Here is a 15424-nt window from a genome sequence, read left to right as displayed (position 1 = left end):
TCTTCTTATGGATTTTTTTTCTTAAAAGAGGTAAAATTTCAACCTGTCAATAGTTTTTGCTTACTTTTTCACCTGTTCTATGTTTTTTTTTATTGTTTATTGACAGAGAAAAACTAATCAGCAAAAGCCAGTGGAAAAAAAAGTTTAAAAATATACATTGTATGACGAAACTGTCTCTCTTCCATTTGATTTGGCCAAGCATTGCATTTTCCCAGGTTTTTCACTTCTTTTCCTGTTTGCAAAATCAAATAGGTCAGCCTTTCATTGTCTGCCAGGTGACCAAGATGATCAGCAGTACCTGCTCTCCCAAGTCAACCCAAAACACTGAAAAGGAAATCAGAATGAGATTTTGGAATTATTTCATTTCAGATTATACTGATATTGGCTGTGTTACATCACCAGAATCCCAGGCAGAAAATGGAAATAGCACTGCATCCTACCCCTCCTCAAGACTCATCCCTGCTATGATATCTGTCAGGCAATTATAGAAGGCTAGACTGAGGGCCAGAGGATGGCCACTTTTTTAACTTTCAGCATCCACACAGTGAAAACCTGAGCAGGTGTCCATCCTGAATAGGGTGGAGAGAGCATGAGAAATAGGTTGCTCTCCAAAAACACCTTCTTGTGCTCTGCCTCTGATGGTAAAAGCTTACTTCCTAGCAGGGAACAGCCTGTGGGGAAACTGCATTCTTCTCTGCTCTATTCTTTGCTGTCCTGACTCAAGAAGCAGTAGGTAGGGGAGGAAACACAAGGGCAGTGGTGGGAGATGAAGTGCTCAATGTTACTAATGGGGCTGTGCACCCTGATACCCCTCCAAGCCCACCCAATTGAGGCATGAATGAGGTGCAGATGCTCTCCATCCCAGCCATCCCACTCCCTTTATTATCTTGGAGCGCTGCAGTGTGGCATTACCCACCACAGGCAGCTGTTGCAGGCAGTGAAATGACCTGTTTTTCCTGTGAGGGTCAGGCATGCCTTTGCTGTTCCTGAGGGCATGGGACTGGTGGTGACTGACTGTGTCCAGGGCTGGAGTCACAGGAGCTCTGGGCACCTCCTCACCTGCTCTCCATCCCCGGTAGCAGGAAAAGTCAATCTGGCTTTTCAAGGTCTTTTCCCAAGTCTCAGCTCTTTTACTACTCCTTGTACCTCTCATTTCAGGAGCAATCTGGCTTTGGTCCTGTTGGGATTGCCTATGTTTTTAAGAAGTTTTGTGTCAGCCATTTGTGTCATAGAAGCTGCAGGTAGATGCATGATGCCAGCAGGAGCTGTGCCAGACCCTTCCTCATGCAGCACAAGAGTAGTAGTACTGATGTTGTGGGAATTAGTATTATTGTCAGTCATTCTTGTTTAACTTAGTTTGAAATGAGCTCAGTAAAACTGGAGAATGGCCTAATAGTTAACTGCAATTTGGCTGAATGTCAGGTAGTGCCTTTGGGTCTGTAAAATTTGCAGTGATTAAACCACCTTCTTAAGAAACCTGTTTTGCTGAGCATTTTGAATCTGTGTTTTTAATGTCACTTTGGTATATAGTATGAGTACAGGGCACAAGACAGAGTCAGTGATGTTCTTCGAAAACAATGACCTACATACATGGAAAATATTAAATGATGGTCTGTTGACTCCTAGGTCCATGACAGGCCTAACAAAGGTGGGGCATGCAAAATACTTATTTCCATAATTGATGAGAATGATTCCAAGAGAACCCACAGACAACCACACCAATCAAGTAGATTTTACTTACTGCATGTCAATGTCTGCACTGACTCGGAGCTGAGGATTAATGATCCTTTGCTACTAAAAACTCTGAAAATATTAAACAGTTGGAGCCTTAGAGGGAATGCAAGCAATAATTGCTTATCTTTAGCCTGGCAGGCTTTCCCTCCTTGTGTCTTTGTTTGCTGGTCTCAGTGATGACTTGCAGTCTGGAGGCAGATTTTGCCTGGTCATAACCAAACTCCAAAATATGTGAGATCATCTGCAGGTCCCTTAGCCATTGCATGTCGTGCACCCCCACGCTTTGCAGCCACGGAGACAACATGAAAGCCTGGCAAAACTGGTGCTGCTTCACTGTCCCTTTTAACAGACCTCAATAAAATTAGGAAAATGATATAAATAAAAAATAGAGACCTCAGTAAAATTTTCTTGCAAAACTTTGCAAAATTGACCTAAATGACTCTAGGCTGGACCTTCTTCTGATGTAATATTAAGTAGTTCATTGGATGTTTATGGATTTGTAGTGTCGGACTAGATGATCTACAGAGGTCCATTCCAACCCTAACAACTCTGTGATTTATAGGGGCTGAAGATGTGCTAGAAGACTGCATTCTTCATACCAATAGTTGCCGCAGTTGTTTTTATACTCTACAAAGTAAGTCCTTGTAATTGTTGACCCGGATAAAGCTGCAACTTTACAGGAAGTGCTGGCAAAACATGTAAGGATCAGCAGGTATTTCCAGATGTTTACAAATGAATAAGTGCAAAAATAATGGGGTTGCTGTAGCTGTTGTTACTGCTGTGTGCAAATGTGACTAGGAACCCTAGTTCTGAACTGAGCCCTGCTCTGTTATCTGCCATTCAATATCAGAACAAAAAGATGATTTGAATGCTGTGTTGGGAAGAGACTAAGTTTTATGTTATCTGTTCTGGAGAAACACATGAGTGTAAATAAAGACAAATACACTGTTTGCCCACAGGTACTGTACATGCCTTGCATACTGTAAGTTGGATAAGCATGTGCCATTCACTGTCAGCACAGGTCTGTCTGAATTGAAAAATGCTCTGTCACATGCAGATGTAGCCAGGAAGAACCTATTGTTCGTACAAGAAGCTTACTGACACTAATTAAATATTTTCTTTATTTGGAAAGCAGACAACTCATGACTACCTACATGCCCCCAGATTTACACAAATAGTTGATTACAAACCTCTTATGTTCTGGAAGACTGAGATGGAATTCCTGGTTTAGCTCTGCTGAAATGACAGAGGTAGGCAATTCAAGTAATGGCCTGTTAGTTGGTTTTAAATATTACTCTTCAGCAAAATTGCTAATGATGATGATTTTCTATGCTACTTTTAGAAGAGTGCACAGTATATTCTGAAGAGAGATTATCTTGGATACAGAAGGTCACTAGCTTGAATACTGTCCAAATCAACCAATTATCTGTGACAATCAACCAGCTCTGCCAGGCCACACAGAGATTAGTTGCTATATAAAGTTTCATGCTTTAAATTAAATGGCTAATGGTAGAAAGGTGAAATTGCTCAGGGGATGTGACTTTTTTAGAGGAAGGATAAACTTTTAGCACAGGTGGACTGCCTCCTGTGGTTATAAGGACCATTGTTCTTGGTAAGTATCTTCAGCATCCTTTAAAAGCTGTTCATAGAAACTGTCCAAGCATAGCTAGTCTAAAAGCCTTCAGCCTACATCATGGTGGCCAGGTATATGTGAGGAGGTAAGTGTTGTGGGACAAGTAAGTGACAGAAGTTGTTTCTGTTGGGTGAGATAAGCAGTAGGGGTGACAGCTGATAACATATTGTGCTGGTTTTGGCTGGGATAGAGTTAATGTTCTTCACAGTGGCTAGTATGGGGCTTTGTTTTGAATTTGTGCTGAACACAGGTTTGATAATACAGAGATGTTTTTGTTATTGTTGAGCAGGCCCAAGGCCTTTTTTGCTTTTATTGCCACATTGGCGAGGAGGCTGAGGTGCATGGGAGGTTGGGAGGAGACAGAACCAGGACAGCTGACCCAAACTGATCAAAGGGATATTCCATACCATATGACCTCATGCTCAATAAAGTGGGAGGAAAAGGGAGGAAAGGGGGGATGTTTGGAGTGATGGTATTTGTCTTCCCAAGAAACCGTTATGCATGATGGGGCCCTGCTCTCCTGGAGATGGCTGAAAATCTGCCTGCCCATGGGAAATAGTTAACTAATTACTTGTTTTGCTTTTCTTGTTTTCTTTCCTTCTTTAATAAGGAAAGTGAAATAAGGCTTTTGCCTTATTAAACAGTCTTTATCTCAAACCGTGAGTTTTCTCAGCTTTTACCTTCTGATTCTCTCCCTGATCCTGCTGGTTGAGGAGTGAGCGTCTGTGTGGGGCTTGGTGGCTGTCTGGGGTAAAACCATGACACATACTCAAAACAGAGGTGAAGGTGAGAAGCAAATCTAGTCCTTCACACATCACAAAATACTAAACTACTGGTCAAACACATGAGCTTTAGCTATGATTGCTGGAAACCTTTACCACTCTCTCTGCAAACAAAGCACCATGTGCAGCTATCGGCAAAAGGAATACTTGTGCTCTGTGCAATACTAGAGAAATGTTGATTTGTGACAGTCATACAAGGAAAGAAATTTTGACTCATTGAATCTTTAAAAGAGTTAAAAACCCAGGGTCCAGGCAGAGAAAGGTTACCATGAAGAGACAAGCCAAACAAATACGAGGTTGCTCTCAGAGGAGCTTGCTCTGCTTCACCTGCATCAGAAAGTTCTGGTTTGAACTGTCCAGCCTCTGCAGATGACGTGTGGTACTGTCACTCCTGCTGCTGCCCAAACTAAGAGACAGGGAAGAAAAAAGCGACAGGAAGAAGATGCTGCCTTTGCCAGGAAAAGGTGCAGAAGGGAAGAGGAGGAGGACAAGTATGGGTAACCATGAGCACCAGCCGTGGGCTAGCTTCTCCTGCCCCTCAGTCAGCTGGCACTAGGCTCTAGAAATTCTGTGCCCTAAACCTCCTCCTCATCCTGTGCCCAGTCACCAGCAAGAAGTGAGTTTTGCCAAGGCTGTGAAATATGGGCTTAAATCACAGGGCCAGTGCCTCAGTGAATGTAAATACGAATGACTCCATTGTTTTCACTGGAGCTGGCTAAGGTTCTTGCCCTCAGTGTTCAAGATGCTTTTAAGTATTGGATATAAACAACCTGCCACCATGGATACACTTTGGTTTAGAGAGGATTTTTCACTGCTCCAACATACCTATTAATTGCAGTAATGTTTTGCTGCACTCCTTTGGATTAAAATGCTATTTCTAAGTGTCAGTTAATGGGTTTTAGTGAAAGTAATTTCTTAAACATTATGTACTCAGTTTAAATCTAACAGGGTAACTAAACATTAAAGTAACAGGGGGGAAAATCTATATTGCTCTAATTTGTATTGTATGTTCTTTTTACCAAGTATAATTGCTATTGACTGCCTAAAGCAGCATTCTCCAAATCATGAATAACCAGAAAAAAAAAAAAAAGAAAAGTTGCAATTGTATGTAAAAAACAGTGTCATACCTCACTAGCATAAACATGGGATGAACAGACAAGAGTTATGCAATTTGATGCTCTGCATTAATTGTTTTTTCTCCCTCTCTTAGATAGGGCCATTAATGACTATCCAGCTCCCAGTGGTGTCAGGAGATGCTGAGCATAACAGATGTGTGCATTTTTGTTGTTAATGCCACTATATGGGGGGCTAAAACCAGACTGAATAAATGTCTGTAACTGTACAAAGGACAAGGTGATGTCGTGTTACAGAATAATTTTTTTTCCTCAGTGCTAAAGGATAACATATATTTTCTTAATTTCAGTGATGGGTCTCCCTCCTTAATGCACAGCAGGTTACATTGCCATAGGCACAGGAGAGTGGTGTTCACGTTGTTCTAGTGAGTAAGGGAGGAGCTGGTGTCCAAGGTATAACTGCTATTAAGAAGACTTAAAAAAAAAAAATAAAGGCAAAAATTGTATCTTCCTTCAAATCCACGGGATTTTATCTTTATTGTTTGAAAATGAAAGTATCTCTGGACTTGCCACTAGTATGTATGACCTTGTTGTCCTTAATATTCCACCTGATATTTGATACCTATCAAGAATTTGATGTGAGAGGAAAAACTATCAAGCATCAAGACAGTCCTCTTGATGCTTTGATCATCCTAATGAGTTAACCAAAACTTTGTTAGAGCCCTATGTCTACCCAGCATAGCTCTGCAGAAATAATGTCCTGCAGCTTCAGAAAATTCATCAGCAGCCTGTAAAGACAGACATCAAAGCTAGGGGCCTTCATGACCTCATCCTCCAGGTTTATCTGCCACATTTTAATGAAATCTAACTGTCCAGTTATGAGGTACACACTCCCTTGTCTTCACTATCATGATCCAAAGAGGTGCTCCCCATTCTGACTCTTATTCATGGGAACAGAATGCAGACTTATGAAAGAAAATTTATTGTTAGGAGAGGAGGTATGAGCTGCTGTATGGCAGCCTTTTATTCACAAAAATACAGACTTTAATATTAATCTGGTCTCTGTCCCTTAACTTCTGCTTTCCTAACACTAAAACCTGATATTGCATTTAATTTTCTAAAACCAAAGAATCTCCAAAGAGCTATCATTTTGTCTATGTTTAACTACTTGCTTGAAAGGTGGAAATGCTCATGTGCTAAGTGCTAAAGTTTATGTACTATGCAATGCATTCATTTTGTGATCTATGTTTTGCAACCTGCTCGTTCCTTCACCTGTGCCCTGCTTGCAGATCAAATCCCCCTTGACAAGTGCAGATTTATGGGGGATAAAAGGAGAACTTCACCTTCCTCACCCTCAGCTCTTGATTCCCACTTCCCTCTCATGACATCCACAGCACACGTTTTCCCAGGATAATGCTGGAGATTATTTCTAAGCCCCTGTGCTGCATTTCAAAAACTGACAGAGAGGGAGAAGGTAACGCATTCAGAGTTTGGGCCTTGTCCCCACCGCTAGATCTGCTCCTTTGTGCGCACCTACCATGTGGAGGGACATTCTCTTTCAGTTGACATCTGGGAGACATCTGCTCCAGCTTTAGGTGCTTCTTCTGATTTTTATTACTCCTTAGCAACCCAAACCAGTCCCCAGTTCTCTCAGCTAAACTTTTAGAGTGTTTCTCTTTTTATTGTGTCCTGTTTGGAATCCGTATGCTGAAAATTACAGTGATCTAAGACTCAAGTTGATTTTGGAAAAGATAGTGCATGTCTTCTCCCAGGTTAATGTCAATGTTTTTTCACACATTTTTGTGGGAAACAGTTGAACTAAATAACCTATGTCAGGCCTATCTCTTACCTTCACTAGCTGTGCCTGGCCAGTTTTCCAGGGTGGATTTTACATCTGACTTTTGCACTGAACTCAGTTAGAAATGTTCCATCAGCCTGCACCAGCAAACGGACAGAGACAGACAGCTGTAGGGTAATACGGTCTCGTATTAGCATAGACATTTCTGAATGAACTTGTCCCTTTCTCAAGTAGAAACTGAAATTTCAAGGGAGCTCTAGAGGCTTAAGTTGTTTTATGGCACTGGAGTTGGTAGATCTGAAAGCGTAGCAACTCCTTGGGGCAGGACCATGTCCGTTTTGTTTAGTATTGTATCAAGCTTCCCATTCTGTAAGTAAGTAAAAATAACAACGATGTTACGGTGCATTAGTGTCTGTGTGGGGAGCCCTTGGCTGGCTGCATTGTGTGTGTTAGCCCAGACAGTGTAGAAACTCCTCTATAAGAAGCTATGGACAAAAAGATTGTTCAGCCAGTGGTGTGACAGGGGTGTGCAGGATTGATTCTTACAGTGCTGTTTACATTTTGCTAGCAGAGAAAGCAAACCAAAATGGCTTTAGACAGCAATTTCTGAGCAAATCTGGTACCATCTGTATTAATTGCTTTGCCTGTATTGCAAAAATATTTTTCAATCTCTTCAGTCCATACTTAAATAGAATTAATATGAAGTTTTTATGGTATAAACATGCATTTACGCATTCAAAATAGCAGAAAATAAGATGGTCAAACGCACTGAGTGTAAAAAAAATCTATGCTACAAAACTAAAGAATATAAGGGATTCAAATAACATGTGATAATAGAAGGAGTTGGTGTATACTTTATAGGCATTTTTAGTGAATTATGGGTATTTTCCCTTACTACCCAAACATTTAGATTTAGCTGGCCTGCTTTTTTCACTTTTCATCTCCTTCTTTACATACCTATGTATAGGACAGTCCCTATTAAATGTCAGATGACAGGGTTATCAGCACCAGTCTACTTTCACTCCACCTCCTCTCAAGCCAGTGATGAGGATGGAAGAGTTTGTTTGCTACTTAACAAATAGGAAAGGTGGGAACAACTTTGGAAAAGGTCTCTGTATCTGAAATCTATGTGTCAGAGTCGACTTTGTTAGTTAATTTCAGCCATGCTTTTAAGCTGCTGATTGCCAGGAGCTGGAACAATCCACAGAGGAGAGAATCACTCAGTCCTTTCTGCTGTGGCTTTTATATTCTTTCACCAGGCAGCTGCTGGCAGGTGTTGGAGACAGGATATTAAGTTAAACGAAACTCTGGTCTGACCCCATAGGGCAGTTCTTTCAGTTTTATTTAGAGCCACATCTCAGAAGTGGAAGAGTCTGTACCTGATCCATTACCCAGTTAAAAGAACATGTTGCAACTCACTTAAAAGCAAATGCAGTCTTAAATTACGCATACAGCAGCTAAAAGTAGCCTCAGCTTAAATGAAAGGGTATGCTTTCCCAGAGGGCCAGCCGGCTCTGGTTGCCCAGAGTGAGTCTTTTCCTGTGTGGGAGATTCTTTTTTTAAGGCTGTATCTACTTATATCAAAATGCTTCCTGCTTCAGAGGCTGCACTAATGCAGGCAAAAAGGGAAAGGTGAAATACCACACACTGCTATTACACACTATTTAAACAAATATTCTTTTTTTGGACCTATGGAGGTTTGTTGGGTTTTTGCTTTGGTTTTTTTTTTTTTTTTTCTTTTTAAAGACTGAGCAGACTTTTGGCAGGAGGATAATAAGGACTCCTGAAGGAATTCAACCTGATGGTTTTTTATCATGCTACTAGTGTTTCAAGGGAAAGACAGGGCTGTGGAAAATGCTTTCAGTTGTGGTTCACAATAACACCTATCATCTGCTTGCATGTGGGGCTCCAGTGAGGAGCTACACAAGGGCTTTGTGCCAGCCAGACAAAGCAGAGGTAACTTAAATGGCAGATTACTGCATCTGTAAGAAAATGCTTAGGTAGGAGGCAGTCACCTGGACTAACTACTGGTTTTGTAACAGATTCTCTGAGAAAATAAGGGGTTTTAAGTCATTTACAGGGTCTAGAGGGACAGGGGAGGAAAAGAGAGATGAGGCAGGTGTTAGGTGAAAGTTGGACAGCATTTTCAGAATCAGAGGTCTGAATTCAAACATCTGCCTTTGGATAAGTATTAGGTACCTTTGCTGGATCTTTTCCTAAAACTGCAAGACAATAACTAGAAAGGTTTTGTTGTGGGGAAGCCAACCTCAGATACAGAAATGCCTCTCAGGGTTATCATGCCTTGCAGGTCTAAATTAGCAATAATATGACCCAAAGGAGAATGCATAGTACAGATCTGCCTGTTTTACCTTTCTTGCCCTCTCCCTCCTGAAAATTAATCACACATTTTGTTTCATTTTTCTATAAACTAACTTCAGAGCCTCATTCCTTACTCAGTTTGCACTTCACCTCTTGGGTGTATTTTGTTTCTGTTGTTCCATTGTGCTGGCTAAATAATGCAGGAAGACTAATAAATTCAAATATAATTTCTGATTGGTTTAGCATCAGTTTAACTATCTAGAATAATTTAGTGTTATTGGATACTTTATATGATGAGTCCATGATGTTTAGACTAGAAAATAATAAAATGCACTCAATTGATTAAGCTCTTTGTAGGAGTCTAAGAATTAGCATACTGTCTAATGGTGAATAATTTATAATTACCAAGAAGAGCTGATAAAAGGGTTCAGTGCTATTGACTGCCTGACTTGATAACCTTGATCAGCAAGCTTCATTAAAAGAAAAGTCCTAGCTTGAACATAACTCTGTAAAAGCCAGGAGATTACTTTAACACTTTGTCTCTTGAATGGGTTGCTGCTGTTTTGACAGACAGTCCCAAAGTGCTGCCTTTGGAGACCACACATGCTCCAGATTGAGGGGCATGTTGCTAGGCTGACTGGCAACATGTTCCCAAGTGGAAGTTTTCCCTGCAAGAAAAATATCTGTTTTGAAACTAAGTAGTACAGGATATGTATAAAGCAACTTACTGCAAGATTTTGGCCTGCACTTCATTAACTACACTTGTCAGAGTAGGAAGATGAGTTCTGCAGTGGTATTTGCTATACTCTGTAGACTGTAGTTGGAGACACAGTCTGGTTCCTTTCACACATTTTGCTGAAGTGACAGTTGTTTGAGCCAAATTTAAGGTTAGAGATAACTTGTAGAAATGTAGGAATGAGTAGATCACAGATTTTGGGGTAGACCTGTGGACACTTGTTATTTTTTGAACTGGAGGAAGGTGAATAAGCAAGACTTTCATGGAGAGGGAAAGGTACTGCATGAAAACTGAAAGATACCGATGTGCCAGGAAGTTTGACAGCTCTGCATTTAAATGATCTGTTTTCAAGCACATTCCCAATTCCTATGGCTCAGGTATGGCTGGCAAGTTCTCATTTAGTTTAGAACTGCCCCCAACTCTGACTGACAACATTGAAACAAACTTCTCATTGGTCTCTGGTTCTGATGGTGTGGGTTTGAGCACACCAGCTTTCTGTTTCACCCTACACCTTCACTCTAGTGAGCAGGGAGATCTACTTAAGTGTTTCACACAAGAGCAGAGTAAGAAGAACCTGTGGCTGTCATTGGTGCATAGCAGATTTGTCAGAGACACAGATTTGTTATTTCAAGTCAAAATGCAACAACCTTGTATGATTTCATGCAAAGCCTTTGGCATCCTTTCTTTGCCTATTCTTTTGCTTTTTTTTTTTTTTAATTGGCATGGATAGGTATTACAAATTTTGGAAGCTAGAAACACTTGGATTCTTACCCTCTGTTGCAGAAATTTTGAGATATTCAGTTTCAAAATGGACTTTTTGAATGTGTCATCCCTTCTGTGCTTGTTCTAACACAGCAGAACAATTGGTTTGAATGCTTGCCTCTAGCCATACTCTCTTCAATCATCTCCTCAAAGTTTCTTACAGTCAGATCAAAGAGATGGAGCTTTGCAGAATACCTTTTATGGTTTTGAAGACACTTCTTAGGAGCACCGTACTCAGGTGACATTTATATCTGGGCACTCAATAGACATGGATAGAAATGGGAATTGCTGTCACTATCCAAAGAAATGGCTGCCTTCCCCATATTTCTAGAGTGTTTGCCAGGTGTCATATTAGAAAGGCTGAAGTTATGATGATGGACTATCTATCAAACCACTGCAGCAAATCATGTAGCAGCAACACTGCTTTGCTAAGAAACAGAAAATTCTCATTTTCAAAAATAAATTTGCATTTATTTTAACACTGGAATGCAGAAGTTTGAATGGATCTTATGTGCCATAAGGTGTCAGTCTGGAAGAGTGAGCAGAGAGGCTGATTGTGTTTCATTCTAAGATGATAAAAGTTCTCCTGTTTATGCTAATTAGAAAAATGCTTCAGAGAAGACATTTTAAACTCACATTGCTACAAATGAGAAATCTGAGGTAAACTTGGAAACTTGAAAGTTTCAAATCTCCTTAAACCTTGGGGGTTTAAATTTGTCTAATTGTTTATTGCAGTATAGGTCTAATTTACATAGTGCAACAGTTCAGCACATATACAGCAATTGCTTAAAACATCTTCAAAGCAGTGATGGCTAGCTTGTCATAGTATAGAAGAGCCTAGGAGAGTAACATGCACTGATACATATAAATATACTACTAATAGTAATAGTACAAACCAATACTGGTTTTGTTGAATTCAAATACCTAAACTCATGTTGTTTGATTGAGTTTGAAACAGAGAGAAGGTTGGAGTTCACATGAAGAAGCTATAATATCTAATAATTAAGATTCTTCCTGTTCTTGGAATGTCTGTTTTGATTTTACTTGCTCTTGCAGTTTATTTGAAGGCTACCTTACTACAGCTCTCACTTTGTGGATGGCTTCTAAATATTTGACATTTGCAATAGGTTCTGCTCTCATTGATCATATCAGCAATATCGTTTATTCTGTTTCCCAGATGAAATGAACTAACATATTTTATCTGAGATCCTTGGGATGAAATTCTTCTGAGTTTGTCATGCTAGGCTCCCTTTTTGCACAGATATAGACACTTCCAAAACATGAAACATGACCTCCTAAACCAGATATCTAACATATCTGGCAATGCACATCCATCACAGTCTGCTTTTCTCCTTTATCTGCAAAGGGATCACAGTGACTAGCTTGGATGTTGTTGTCCACATTGTGAAAGCCTGAAGCTAGATGAGAGGAATCCCTCTCTTGATGGGTACAAATTTGATTATATTCATACTGGAGAGTGCTGTAAAAATATTTGCCAGAAACTTTACTGTCCCTAAAAGCTGGACATAGTGGAAATGTTAACTGGTAGAGGATAGCAGAAGAATAACTCTCTAGTGATGGGTGATAGCCTGGCTGTCCGCAGAACTGAGTTCAACTGGTATATTTCTTCTCTGACTTTAGGCAGGTCATTTGAAGTCAGTATCCATGAAAGGAGGAAGTGTTTAACAGAGCTTTTCTGTCTCAAAAGAACTTTGTTCTGATTAATACAATGAAGGCTGTGAACAAGAATTCATAAAACCACATATCTGAAACACACTGTGTGTGCCATCTCAGAATAGAAAAAAGTGATCCACCTTTTGAAAAATTTAGCACCCACTATTGCCCTTCATTTAAGATGGAAACCTCCTCCGATCACCACAATATTTCTAAGATAATCAACACTGACCTCAAAATGTCACCTCCCTGAGCACTTGTGGATGCCTCCCATCAAGTCCCGGGGTCTTGTGTATGTCCACTTTGTTTAAATGTTTCCTACCTCCTTAAAAAAGGATAAGTTTTCCTCTCTCCAGGTCTTCTTCCTGGAAGTCATAGTGACCTTGATCTTCTCCATGGCTTTTTGTAAAGATTCACACTCCCATTCAGCAGCAGGTCCACATTTTCCTTAGTCTTCCATTTGGTGTTGTTGTACCCAGAGCAGTTTTTCTTGTTTCCTTTCATATAATTTGTCAGACTGATATCCCTGTGGTCTTTGGCTTCCATAATCTCATGACTGTACACCAGCACAGTATCTTTATTCCTTATGGGTTGCCTGAACCTTGTTTTCCATTCTTTGTACACTTCCTTGTTATGTCAGGGTTTTATTTGGAGCAGCTGGTTCACCCCTGCAGACCTCCTACCACCTTTGCTCCACAAGGCAGGATAGACTATTCTAGATATTGGAAGAGGTAACCCTTGAAAATCAATCAGCTTTCCTGGGCCCCTCTTCTCTCTAGGACTGTTCCCTTGGAATGCTTCCAAGTAGGTCCATGAACAAAGTCCTCTCTTCTGAAGTCCATGGTTGTGATTCTACCATTTTCCTTGTGTCCTTTCACTAGCATTCTGAACTCTAACCTGTCTCATTTTATGAACTTAAGATGCTGTGGTGCATCATTCTTTTTCATTTATTTACACAAATATAGCTGAAGCATACTTTCCAATCCAAGACTGACCTCTACCTCTGTCTCCCGTTGCTCCACTGGGACTGTACGTGGATCTATCCTGCAATAACATCGGAGTAGTTCTACAGGATCAAGCAACTTGGAATAAATCTGACCTGAGGTGAGAATCAGGCTCCTCAGTCTTTGTAACAGAACTAACACTGACTTCTATTACACAGGCTTCTGAAGGATTCTTTGAAATTGTTTTGTGCCTGGACTACCTTTATTTTATTATAGTAATGAAATAATACATCTTTACCAACTCCTCAATGCCCTTTATATTAACAAAGCATGCATTATTTCATCTCTGTCTAATTAATACCCTGTTTAATAGGTATCTCACTTCATGTTAGGTTCCTGTATTCTTAAAAATTTTTACTAATTTAATTGAGAGCAGTCTCAAATTAATTGTATAATTAATCTTGTCAAATTAGGTAACATTCATACAGCACCTTATTAAAGAAACTCGAATATTTTAAATTACCATGCTATTAGGCATTAATAAAGAAGTTCTTCCTCTGTATTGTTCTGCTTTATATCACAAAGAAGGTAATTGCAATATAAATTGCAATATAAAAGCTAAGTTCTATAGTACATTAATAATTAGATATACATTATTCCCCATTAAAGCTTTCTCTCTTATTAATTCAATCATAGAATAGATAAGCCTTTTATAAAAAAGGAATAATACACTCCCCAAAATACTGGGAATGAACTATTGTGCTGATGCCTGAACAACAGGATGGCTAGAACCTGAGTTGTTGCTCAAGTGATGCCTCAGAGAAGCAGATTTCTGCAAAACCTAGTGTTATGTTGCAAACTACTTAAAGACATATGTAGCTGAGGAAAGCCTTCTTTCCATCACATGTTTGGGAATAAGTGTGTGTGCTGATTTCTTGACTGAAAGTGAGGAGGTAGGCTCCCTGATATGCTTCTGAGGAGCACAGCAGCCTCCTTGTAGGCCCAGAATGAGCTGCCCCAGAGACCTCTGGAGATGACCATAAGACTGATGTGCAGGACTGGGGAATCAGAGGTGGCGGCTGCCATGTGGGAGAGGAGGGTGGGCGGGCTGAGGAGAAGGGAATGGATAATGAGAAGTGCTATCAATTTTTTATGAGTTTATGGAAATTGTACTCAAGGTCAGAAAGCCCAAATACTATATTATATCTGTGGGTGCCAAAGAGATTTTCATTTATATAATATATTGGTCTAGTATTTTAAATCCTTAATCTTAGTGCCTGTAGTTGTGTATACTAAAAGTGCCCATTAGATTAAACACTTGAGGTACAAGAAATCATCCACACATGAATGCTGAATGAGTAAAACAGCATTTCATATAGGGACATATGCTTGGGTATAATCTGTGGGATACAATAAATTGCAGTGTCAGCCATATATGTAGAACAGCCTGTTCTGATAAATTCAGTTACTGCTGAGCGGAAAAGCCATAAACCAGCAGTGTGAAAGCTGCTCTCATCAAACAGCCACTATTGCTGGCATGTTACAGGTGTATCACATGGGAGTTCACAAAGTGGTATTTGTGAACATGCTCTACCATGGGGCTGGGAAATCCAACTTCTTCCCCCTCCTTTCTCTTTCAGTCTTCTTCTCCCCTCTTCCCCAGGTAAATTCACCCCTGGATTACTTGGTAGCACACTGAGCCCACGGTCTCTGGTATACATTTAAAACAACTTGGTCATACTCAGCTCTAGCTCCCTTAAGCAGAGCTTTTTGAGTAACAGCTCATCTATTTATTTATTTATTTATACAACTGAACAGGAGAAATGTGTTTTAAAATAAAATGGAACATTGTGTGTGTGACATTTAAAGTAAAGAGGGGAGAGGGAAGCGGGGAGGAGATGTTGAACTGAAACATTGCATTCAGCCTGACACTAAGTGTTCACATTTGTTATTTGAAGCTAGACCTTTC

The 15424-nt window shown here is 40.1% G+C and overlaps 1 long non-coding RNA gene across 1 annotated transcript in view; it reads left to right on the top strand.

Annotated features, from left to right (window-relative positions):
• Positions 1–15424, top strand: part of LOC135411525 (uncharacterized) — a 36555-nt gene that overhangs the window by 10919 nt on the left and 10212 nt on the right. Inside the window, exon 2 of the long non-coding RNA XR_010429184.1 lies at positions 13477–13615. This is a non-coding gene — a long non-coding RNA (uncharacterized LOC135411525). The remainder of the gene's footprint in view (positions 1–13476; positions 13616–15424) is intronic.

This window comes from Pseudopipra pipra, chromosome 3 (assembly GCF_036250125.1).
Source record: "Pseudopipra pipra isolate bDixPip1 chromosome 3, bDixPip1.hap1, whole genome shotgun sequence".
In the NCBI taxonomy this organism is placed as follows: Eukaryota; Metazoa; Chordata; class Aves; order Passeriformes; family Pipridae; genus Pseudopipra; species Pseudopipra pipra.
This window is presented reverse-complemented; position numbering and strand designations above follow the sequence as displayed.